At 33.0% G+C, this 12,500-nt stretch overlaps 2 non-coding genes across 2 annotated transcripts in view; both read left to right on the forward strand.

The window, feature by feature from the left end:
• Window positions 1-3,880, forward strand: part of LOC119558722 — a 3,971-nt gene extending 91 nt beyond the window's left edge. The window contains exon 1 of the ribosomal RNA XR_005220381.1: window positions 1-3,880. This exon is cut by the window's left edge and continues 91 nt beyond it. This is a non-coding gene — a ribosomal RNA (large subunit ribosomal RNA).
• Window positions 3,881-12,266: 8,386 nt separating this feature from the next.
• Window positions 12,267-12,500, forward strand: part of LOC119558721 — a 1,996-nt gene continuing 1,762 nt past the window's right edge. Inside the window, exon 1 of the ribosomal RNA XR_005220380.1 lies at window positions 12,267-12,500. This exon is cut by the window's right edge and continues 1,762 nt beyond it. This is a non-coding gene — a ribosomal RNA (small subunit ribosomal RNA).

Raw genomic sequence — 12,500 nt, forward strand, 5'->3', positions numbered from 1 at the left:
AGCGAAAAGAAATCAGTTCAGCACTAAGTCACTTTGTCTATATGGCAAATGTGAGATGCAGTGTATGGAGCGTCAATATTCTAGTATGAGAAATTAACGATTTAAGTCCTTCTTAAATGAGGCCATTTACCCATAGAGGGTGCCAGGCCCGTATAACGTTAATGATTACTAGATGATGTTTCCAAAGAGTCGTGTTGCTTGATAGTGCAGCACTAAGTGGGTGGTAAACTCCATCTAAAACTAAATATAACCATGAGACCGATAGTAAACAAGTACCGTGAGGGAAAGTTGAAAAGAACTCTGAATAGAGAGTTAAACAGTACGTGAAACTGCTTAGAGGTTAAGCCCGATGAACCTGAATATCCGTTATGGAAAATTCATCATTAAAATTGTAATATTTAAACAATATTATGATAATAGTGTGCATTTTTTCCATATAAGGACATTGTAATCTATTAGCATACAAAATTTATCATAAAATATAACTTATAGTTTATTCAAATTAATTTGCTTGCATTTTAACACAGAATAAATGTTATTAATTTGATAAAGTGCTGATAGATTTATATGAATACAGTGCGTTAATTTTTCGGAATTATATAATGGCATAATTATCATTGATTTTTGTGTTTATTATATGCACTTGTATGATTAACAATGCGAAAGATTCAGGATACCTTCGGGACCCGTCTTGAAACACGGACCAAGGAGTCTAACATATGTGCAAGTTATTGGGATATAAACCTAATAGCGTAATTAACTTGACTAATAATGGGATTAGTTTTTTAACTATTTATAGCTAATTAACACAATCCCGGGGCGTTCTATATAGTTATGTATAATGATATTTATATTATTTATGCCTCTAACTGGAACGTACCTTGAGCATATATGCTGTGACCCGAAAGATGGTGAACTATACTTGATCAGGTTGAAGTCAGGGGAAACCCTGATGGAAGACCGAAACAGTTCTGACGTGCAAATCGATTGTCAGAATTGAGTATAGGGGCGAAAGACCAATCGAACCATCTAGTAGCTGGTTCCTTCCGAAGTTTCCCTCAGGATAGCTGGTGCATTTTAATGTTATATAAAATAATCTTATCTGGTAAAGCGAATGATTAGAGGCCTTAGGGTCGAAACGATCTTAACCTATTCTCAAACTTTAAATGGGTAAGAACCTTAACTTTCTTGATATGAAGTTCAAGGTTATGATATAATGTGCCCAGTGGGCCACTTTTGGTAAGCAGAACTGGCGCTGTGGGATGAACCAAACGTAATGTTACGGTGCCCAAATTAACAACTCATGCAGATACCATGAAAGGCGTTGGTTGCTTAAAACAGCAGGACGGTGATCATGGAAGTCGAAATCCGCTAAGGAGTGTGTAACAACTCACCTGCCGAAGCAACTAGCCCTTAAAATGGATGGCGCTTAAGTTGTATACCTATACATTACCGCTAAAGTAGATGATTTATATTACTTGTGATATAAATTTTGAAACTTTAGTGAGTAGGAAGGTACAATGGTATGCGTAGAAGTGTTTGGCGTAAGCCTGCATGGAGCTGCCATTGGTACAGATCTTGGTGGTAGTAGCAAATAATCGAATGAGACCTTGGAGGACTGAAGTGGAGAAGGGTTTCGTGTGAACAGTGGTTGATCACGAGTTAGTCGGTCCTAAGTTCAAGGCGAAAGCCGAAAATTTTCAAGTAAAACACAAATGCCATACAAATATAATTATATTATATAAATCAAGCTAATTAATATACTTGAATAATTTTGAACGAAAGGGAATACGGTTCCAATTCCGTAACCTGTTGAGTATCCGTTTGTTATTAAATATGGGCCTCGTGCTCATCCTGGCAACAGGAACGACCATAAAGAAGCCGTCGAGAGATATCGGAAGAGTTTTCTTTTCTGTTTTATAGCCGTACTACCATGGAAGTCTTTCGCAGAGAGATATGGTAGATGGGCTAGAAGAGCATGACATATACTGTTGTGTCGATATTTTCTCCTCGGACCTTGAAAATTTATGGTGGGGACACGCAAACTTCTCAACAGGCCGTACCAATATCCGCAGCTGGTCTCCAAGGTGAAGAGTCTCTAGTCGATAGAATAATGTAGGTAAGGGAAGTCGGCAAATTAGATCCGTAACTTCGGGATAAGGATTGGCTCTGAAGATTGAGATAGTCGGGCTTGATTGGGAAACAATAACATGGTTTATGTGCTCGTTCTGGGTAAATAGAGTGTCTGGCATTTATGTTGGTCACTTGTTCCCCGGATAGTTTAGTTACGTAGCCAATTGTGGAACTTTCTTGCTAAAATTTTTAAGAATACTAATTGGGTTAAACCAATTAGTTCTTATTAATTATAACGATTATCAATTAACAATCAATTCAGAACTGGCACGGACTTGGGGAATCCGACTGTCTAATTAAAACAAAGCATTGTGATGGCCCTAGCGGGTGTTGACACAATGTGATTTCTGCCCAGTGCTCTGAATGTCAAAGTGAAGAAATTCAAGTAAGCGCGGGTCAACGGCGGGAGTAACTATGACTCTCTTAAGGTAGCCAAATGCCTCGTCATCTAATTAGTGACGCGCATGAATGGATTAACGAGATTCCTACTGTCCCTATCTACTATCTAGCGAAACCACAGCCAAGGGAACGGGCTTGGAATAATTAGCGGGGAAAGAAGACCCTTTTGAGCTTGACTCTAATCTGGCAGTGTAAGGAGACATAAGAGGTGTAGAATAAGTGGGAGATATTAGACTTCGGTTTGGTATCGCCAATGAAATACCACTACTCTTATTGTTTCCTTACTTACTTGATTAAATGGAACGTGTATCATTTCCTAGCCATTATACGGATATATTTATTATATCTTATGGTATTGGGTTTTGATGCAAGCTTCTTGATCAAAGTATCACGAGTTTGTTATATAATCGCAAACAAATTCTTTAATAAAACGGTGCATTTATGTATTTTTGATTTGAAAATTTGGTATAACTCCAATTACTCAGGTATGATCCAATTCAAGGACATTGCCAGGTAGGGAGTTTGACTGGGGCGGTACATCTCTCAAATAATAACGGAGGTGTCCCAAGGCCAGCTCAGTGCGGACAGAAACCACACATAGAGCAAAAGGGCAAATGCTGACTTGATCTCGGTGTTCAGTACACACAGGGACAGCAAAAGCTCGGCCTATCGATCCTTTTGGTTTAAAGAGTTTTTAACAAGAGGTGTCAGAAAAGTTACCATAGGGATAACTGGCTTGTGGCGGCCAAGCGTTCATAGCGACGTCGCTTTTTGATCCTTCGATGTCGGCTCTTCCTATCATTGTGAAGCAAAATTCACCAAGCGTTGGATTGTTCACCCATGCAAGGGAACGTGAGCTGGGTTTAGACCGTCGTGAGACAGGTTAGTTTTACCCTACTAATGACAAAACGTTGTTGCGACAGCATTCCTGCGTAGTACGAGAGGAACCGCAGGTACGGACCAATGGCACAATACTTGTTCGAGCGAACAGTGGTATGACGCTACGTCCGTTGGATTATGCCTGAACGCCTCTAAGGTCGTATCCGTGCTGGACTGCAATGATAAATAAGGGGCAATTTGCATTGTATGGCTTCTAAACCATTTAAAGTTTATAATTTACTTTATAAACGACAATGGATGTGATGCCAATGTAATTTGTAACATAGTAAATTGGGAGGATCTTTGATCACCTGATGCCGCGCTAGTTACATATAAAAGCATTATTTAATACAATGACAAAGCCTAGAATCAATTGTAAACGACTTTTGTAACAGGCAAGGTGTTGTAAGTGGTTGAGCAGCTGCCATACTGCGATCCACTGAAGCTTATCCTTTGCTTGATGATTCGATAATAAAGATGTTGCAAGCGGGCATAATCATTATGCTTGCTTGCAGCATCGCACGCCACTTTGTTTGTGGTGTGTAAGGTAGGGAAGAAGAAATATAAAAGACCTAAATTGGAAACATCAATATATAAGTAAATATTGAACAAACAAAATGTATCGTCATCTTATTAGTGACGCGATGATAAAGTGGCAAACATATTCCATGTATAAATATTCCTATGGTATTAAAATTCAAGTAAAGAGGACATATATAAAAGTTTGTATATATGGTTCATTCAATGGTAGCAGCGGTTGGTTGGTTGGTGTCTGCTCCTCTTATTGTTCAAAACTTATGTTATGGTAGCAAGTCTATATCGTCATATTATTAGTGACGCGAAAAAGTAGTGGCAAAACATATTCCATGTATAAATAAATATTCCTATGGTATTGAAATTCAAGTAAAGAGGCCATTCAAGTAAAGAGGACTTATATAAATATAAGTATATATAATGGTAGCAGCGCGGTTGGTTGGTTGGTGTGTCTGCTCCTCTTATTGTTCAAAACTTATGTTATGGTAGCAAGACTGTATCGTCATATTATTAGTGACGCGAAAAAGTAGTGGCAAAACATATTCCATGTATAAATATTCCTATGGTATTGAAATTCAACTAAAGAGGACATATAAAATTACTATCAATGGTAGCAGTGGTTGGTTGGTTGGTGGTTGGTTGGCGGCTGCTCCTATTATTGTTCAAGACTTATGTTATGGTAGCAAGTCTGTATCGTCATATTAATTATTAGTGACGCGAAAAAGTAGTGGAAATCATATTCCATGTATAAATAGATTCCTATGGTAATGAAATTTTCAAGTAAAGAGAGGACCATTCAAGTAAGAGGACATATAAAAAGTAAGTATATGTTCCTCCAATGGTAGCAGTGGTTGGTTGGTTGGCGGCTGATCCTCTTATTGTTCAAAACTTATTTTATCAATATGAGTTTGGCAATACAATAAAGAAGACCAATCTAATCCATATAAAACTAAATGTATTATATGGATATGCTTAGGAAACCCATATATTCATAAAAAAAAATTATGTATAGAAAATTATACATATATCTTTTATATAAATGAATCGTATGGATATCGCCTTATGGTAGGTATAATAACTTTTTAAGGCATAATAATGTATAATATAGAAAATATACATTGAAATATAAATGCATTTTTATAGATATGGCGGCATATAAGTGCCATATACACAAGAATAAATAATAGAATTTACCAATATATAATTAAAATGAGATATATAAACCTAGTGAGGGGCTGCACTAGTATATGAATCGTATGGATATGGCTTATAGGTATAATACCTATAAGGCATAATAATGTATAATATAATAAATATAAATTAAGATATGAATGAATTATATAAATATGGCATAGAAATGCCATATACATAAGAATAAATGGTAGAATTTACCCATATATCACTGAAACACGATATATAAACCTAATGATAGCTGGCACTAGTACTGTAAACATGCACGCAATAGTGCGTGGGGTAAAAAACTACTATAGGGAGGTGGTCGTTGGCGGGCCCCTCCTCGTATTGGTCAAAACTTATGTTATGCATATGAATTTGTCAATACTATATAGAACGCCAAGCATATCCATATAAACTATGGATATGCATAGAAATCCATACAAAAGTAAAAAAAAATTATGTATAGAAAAATATACATATATTTATATAAGTGAATCGTATGGATATGGCTTATAGGTATAATACCTATAAGGCATAATAATGTATAACAAGTAAATATACATTGAAATGTGAATGCATTGTATGGATATGGCATATAAATGCCATATATATAGAAATAAATTGTATATCAATGATATAACAATTATAAACCTAGTGAGGGGCGGCACTAGTGAATGAATCGTATGGATATGGCTTATAGGTATAATACCTATAAGGCATAATAATGTATAATATAATAAATATACATTAAGATATGAATGGATTGTATAAATATGGCATAGAAATGCCATATACATAAGAATAAATGGTAGAATTTACCCATATATCACTGAAACACGATATATAAACCTAGTGATAGCTGGCACTAGTACTGTAAACAGGCACGCAATAGTGCGTGGGGTAAAAAACTACTATAGGGAGGTGGTCGTTGGCGGGCCCCTCCTCGTATTGGTCAAAACTTATGTTATGCATATGAATTTGTCAATACTATATAGAACGCCAAGCATATCCATATAAACTATGGATATGCATAGAAATCCATACAAAAGTAAAAAAAAATTATGTATAGAAAAATATACATATATTTATATAAGTGAATCGTATGGATATGGCTTATAGGTATAATACCTATAAGGCATAATAATGTATAACAAGTAAATATACATTGAAATGTGAATGCATTGTATGGATATGGCATATAAATGCCATATATATAGAAATAAATTGTATATCAATGATATAACAATTATAAACCTAGTGAGGGGCGGCACTAGTGAATGAATCGTATGGATATGGCTTATAGGTATAATACCTATAAGGCATAATAATGTATAATATAATAAATATACATTAAGATATGAATGGATTGTATAAATATGGCATAGAAATGCCATATACATAAGAATAAATGGTAGAATTTACCCATATATCACTGAAACACGATATATAAACCTAGTGATAGCTGGCACTAGTACTGTAAACAGGCACGCAATAGTGCGTGGGGTAAAAAACTACTATAGGGAGGTGGTCGTTGGCGGGCCCCTCCTCGTATTGGTCAAAACTTATGTTATGCATATGAATTTGTCAATACTATATAGAACGCCAAGCATATCCATATAAACTATGGATATGCATAGAAAACCATACAAAAGTAAAAAAAAATTATGTATAGAAAAATATACATATATTTATATAAGTGAATCGTATGGATATGGCTTATAGGTATAATACCTATAAGGCATAATAATGTATAACAAGTAAATATACATTGAAATGTGAATGCATTGTATGGATATGGCATATAAATGCCATATATATAGAAATAAATTGTATATCAATGATATAACAATTATAAACCTAGTGAGGGGCGGCACTAGTGAATGAATCGTATGGATATGGCTTATAGGTATAATACCTATAAGGCATAATAATGTATAATATAATAAATATACATTAAGATATGAATGGATTGTATAAATATGGCATAGAAATGCCATATACATAAGAATAAATGGTAGAATTTACCCATATATCACTGAAACACGATATATAAACCTAGTGATAGCTGGCACTAGTACTGTAAACAGGCACGCAATAGTGCGTGGGGTAAAAAACTACTATAGGGAGGTGGTCGTTGGCGGGCCCCTCCTCGTATTGGTCAAAACTTATGTTATGCATATGAATTTGTCAATACTATATAGAACGCCAAGCATATCCATATAAACTATGGATATGCATAGAAATCCATACAAAAGTAAAAAAAAATTATGTATAGAAAAATATACATATATTTATATAAGTGAATCGTATGGATATGGCTTATAGGTATAATACCTATAAGGCATAATAATGTATAACAAGTAAATATACATTGAAATGTGAATGCATTGTATGGATATGGCATATAAATGCCATATATATAGAAATAAATTGTATATCAATGATATAACAATTATAAACCTAGTGAGGGGCGGCACTAGTGAATGAATCGTATGGATATGGCTTATAGGTATAATACCTATAAGGCATAATAATGTATAATATAATAAATATACATTAAGATATGAATGGATTGTATAAATATGGCATAGAAATGCCATATACATAAGAATAAATGGTAGAATTTACCCATATATCACTGAAACACGATATATAAACCTAGTGATAGCTGGCACTAGTACTGTAAACAGGCACGCAATAGTGCGTGGGGTAAAAAACTACTATAGGGAGGTGGTCGTTGGCGGGCCCCTCCTCGTATTGGTCAAAACTTATGTTATGCATATGAATTTGTCAATACTATATAGAACGCCAAGCATATCCATATAAACTATGGATATGCATAGAAATCCATACAAAAGTAAAAAAAAATTATGTATAGAAAAATATACATATATTTATATAAGTGAATCGTATGGATATGGCTTATAGGTATAATACCTATAAGGCATAATAATGTATAACAAGTAAATATACATTGAAATGTGAATGCATTGTATGGATATGGCATATAAATGCCATATATATAGAAATAAATTGTATATCAATGATATAACAATTATAAACCTAGTGAGGGGCGGCACTAGTGAATGAATCGTATGGATATGGCTTATAGGTATAATACCTATAAGGCATAATAATGTATAATATAATAAATATACATTAAGATATGAATGGATTGTATAAATATGGCATAGAAATGCCATATACATAAGAATAAATGGTAGAATTTACCCATATATCACTGAAACACGATATATAAACCTAGTGATAGCTGGCACTAGTACTGTAAACAGGCACGCAATAGTGCGTGGGGTAAAAAACTACTATAGGGAGGTGGTCGTTGGCGGGCCCCTCCTCGTATTGGTCAAAACTTATGTTATGCATATGAATTTGTCAATACTATATAGAACGCCAAGCATATCCATATAAACTATGGATATGCATAGAAATCCATACAAAAGTAAAAAAAAATTATGTATAGAAAAATATACATATATTTATATAAGTGAATCGTATGGATATGGCTTATAGGTATAATACCTATAAGGCATAATAATGTATAACAAGTAAATATACATTGAAATGTGAATGCATTGTATGGATATGGCATATAAATGCCATATATATAGAAATAAATTGTATATCAATGATATAACAATTATAAACCTAGTGAGGGGCGGCACTAGTGAATGAATCGTATGGATATGGCTTATAGGTATAATACCTATAAGGCATAATAATGTATAATATAATAAATATACATTAAGATATGAATGGATTGTATAAATATGGCATAGAAATGCCATATACATAAGAATAAATGGTAGAATTTACCCATATATCACTGAAACACGATATATAAACCTAGTGATAGCTGGCACTAGTACTGTAAACAGGCACGCAGTAGTGCGTGGGGTAAAAAACTACTATAGGGAGGTGGTCGTTGGCGGGCCCCTCCTCGTATTGGTCAAAACTTATGTTATGCATATGAATTTGTCAATACTATATAGAACGCCAAGCATATCCATATAAACTATGGATATGCATAGAAATCCATACAAAAGTAAAAAAAAATTATGTATAGAAAAATATACATATATTTATATAAGTGAATCGTATGGATATGGCTTATAGGTATAATACCTATAAGGCATAATAATGTATAACAAGTAAATATACATTGAAATGTGAATGCATTGTATGGATATGGCATATAAATGCCATATATATAGAAATAAATTGTATATCAATGATATAAAAATTATAAACCTAGTGAGGGGCGGCACTAGTGAATGAATCGTATGGATATGGCTTATAGGTATAATACCTATAAGGCATAATAATGTATAATATAATAAATATACATTAAGATATGAATGGATTGTATAAATATGGCATAGAAATGCCATATACATAAGAATAAATGGTAGAATTTACCCATATATCACTGAAACACGATATATAAACCTAGTGATAGCTGGCACTAGTACTGTAAACAGGCACGCAATAGTGCGTGGGGTAAAAAACTACTATAGGGAGGTGGTCGTTGGCGGGCCCCTCCTCGTATTGGTCAAAACTTATGTTATGCATATGAATTTGTCAATACTATATAGAACGCCAAGCATATCCATATAAACTATGGATATGCATAGAAATCCATACAAAAGTAAAAAAAAATTATGTATAGAAAAATATACATATATTTATATAAGTGAATCGTATGGATATGGCTTATAGGTATAATACCTATAAGGCATAATAATGTATAACAAGTAAATATACATTGAAATGTGAATGCATTGTATGGATATGGCATATAAATGCCATATATATAGAAATAAATTGTATATCAATGATATAACAATTATAAACCTAGTGAGGGGCGGCACTAGTGAATGAATCGTATGGATATGGCTTATAGGTATAATACCTATAAGGCATAATAATGTATAATATAATAAATATACATTAAGATATGAATGGATTGTATAAATATGGCATAGAAATGCCATATACATAAGAATAAATGGTAGAATTTACCCATATATCACTGAAACACGATATATAAACCTAGTGATAGCTGGCACTAGTACTGTAAACAGGCACGCAATAGTGCGTGGGGTAAAAAACTACTATAGGGAGGTGGTCGTTGGCGGGCCCCTCCTCGTATTGGTCAAAACTTATGTTATGCATATGAATTTGTCAATACTATATAGAACGCCAAGCATATCCATATAAACTATGGATATGCATAGAAATCCATACAAAAGTAAAAAAAAATTATGTATAGAAAAATATACATATATTTATATAAGTGAATCGTATGGATATGGCTTATAGGTATAATACCTATAAGGCATAATAATGTATAACAAGTAAATATACATTGAAATGTGAATGCATTGTATGGATATGGCATATAAATGCCATATATATAGAATAAATTGTATATCAATGATATAACAATTATAAACCTAGTGAGGGGCGGCACTAGTGAATGAATCGTATGGATATGGCTTATAGGTATAATACCTATAAGGCATAATAATGTATAATATAATAAATATACATTAAGATATGAATGGATTGTATAAATATGGCATAGAAATGCCATATACATAAGAATAAATGGTAGAATTTACCCATATATCACTGAAACATGATATATAAACCTAGTGATAGCTGGCACTAGTACTGTAAACAGGCACGCAGTAGTGCGTGGGGTAAAAAACTACTATAGGGAGGTGGTCGTTGGCGGGCCCCTCCTCGTATTGGTCAAAACTTATGTTATGCGTAAACATATGATTTTGTCAATACTATAAAGAAAACTTGTTTTGTACATACAAAACTAAATGAATTATATGGATATTGAAAAATAAATGGCATTATATCCATATAATGAAAATATACTTGTATTCTCTTATTATAAGAGAGAATACCGTATAGTTGGTTGGCAAAGACAATTGAAAATACCCGAATTGCAGATGATGGGTTCAAAAACTACTATAGGGTGGTGTAGCAAATAATATGAAGATGATATATCCATATAATGGATATACACTAGTATTCTCTTATTATAATAGAGAATACCATATAAATGGTTGGCAAAGACAATTGAAAATACCCGAATTGAAGTTGACGGGTTCAAAAACTATTATAGGGTGATGTAGCAAATAAAATAATGAAGATATATCCATATAATGGAATTATATGTGTATTCTCTTATTATATGAGAGAGTACCAAACGGTTGATTGGCAAAGACAATTGAAAATACCCGAATTAAAGATATTGGGTCCAAAAACTACTATAGGATGGTCAATGGGCCGGCCATCTACTATTGACGTGACAAAATACTGTCTGTCGGTAGAGAAGATATTAATCCGTCAAATTTGTTTCTTTATTCATTTATGAATATGAGACTTGGCTCCACGGTTAATATTTTAAGCCCAAAGATAATAATGTTGAAACAAAGGCCAAGGTTTCTATTATACATAGAATAACAAATTGTTTCCGAACTTTATCGTTAATCCAAATAAATAATTACAATTGAGGCAGGCTAATAATGATATATATTTTGTATTGATAATCTTGATATATATGTATATTGGTCTGCCATTATCACATACTGAGTTATGTGATAATTCCCTGCGGGGATAAATTAAAAGAGGTGTCCCTATATTAAAAGAAAATAATATATATATATATTATTTTTTCTAACGTACATATCATATATGCGCTCGGTTTTATATTATATATTACCAAAGAGTCTTATATGAATATATACAGATAAATTTTAAATTTATCATCAAAATACAAATGATTTAATTCAATATTTTATATTGGTTAAACAAAAATTGTACATGTGTGGATACAATAATGACGTATGTCGAACAAAAAAGATATTTTAGAATGAAATATGCAAATATAAAGAAAATTATTACGTATTACGAAAAAAATATTGTGTTTTTAACATCAATAATTAAAAAACTTGTTATTATTAGTGGCGGAACAAGTATATATTGTGAAAACAACAAACGTATACGAATGCTATATAAAAATGGCCGTATTCGATAGAAAACAATCTATAAAATTTATATTGCTAATTTCTATTCAAAAATATGAATGAAATATGAATAAAAACATTATTCTGGTTGATCCTGCCAGTAGTTATATGCTTGTCTCAAAGATTAAGCCATGCATGTCTAAGTACACACGAATTAAAAGTGAAACCGCAAAAGGCTCATTATATCAGTTATGGTTCCTTAGATCGTTAACAGTTACTTGGATAACTGTGGTAATTCTAGAGCTAATACATGCAATTAAAACATGAACCTTATGGGACATGTGCTTTTATTAGGCTAAAACCAAGCGATCGCAA

The sequence above is a fragment of the Drosophila subpulchrella genome, unplaced genomic scaffold (assembly GCF_014743375.2).
Source record: "Drosophila subpulchrella strain 33 F10 #4 breed RU33 unplaced genomic scaffold, RU_Dsub_v1.1 Primary Assembly Seq131, whole genome shotgun sequence".
In the NCBI taxonomy this organism is placed as follows: Eukaryota; Metazoa; Arthropoda; class Insecta; order Diptera; family Drosophilidae; genus Drosophila; species Drosophila subpulchrella.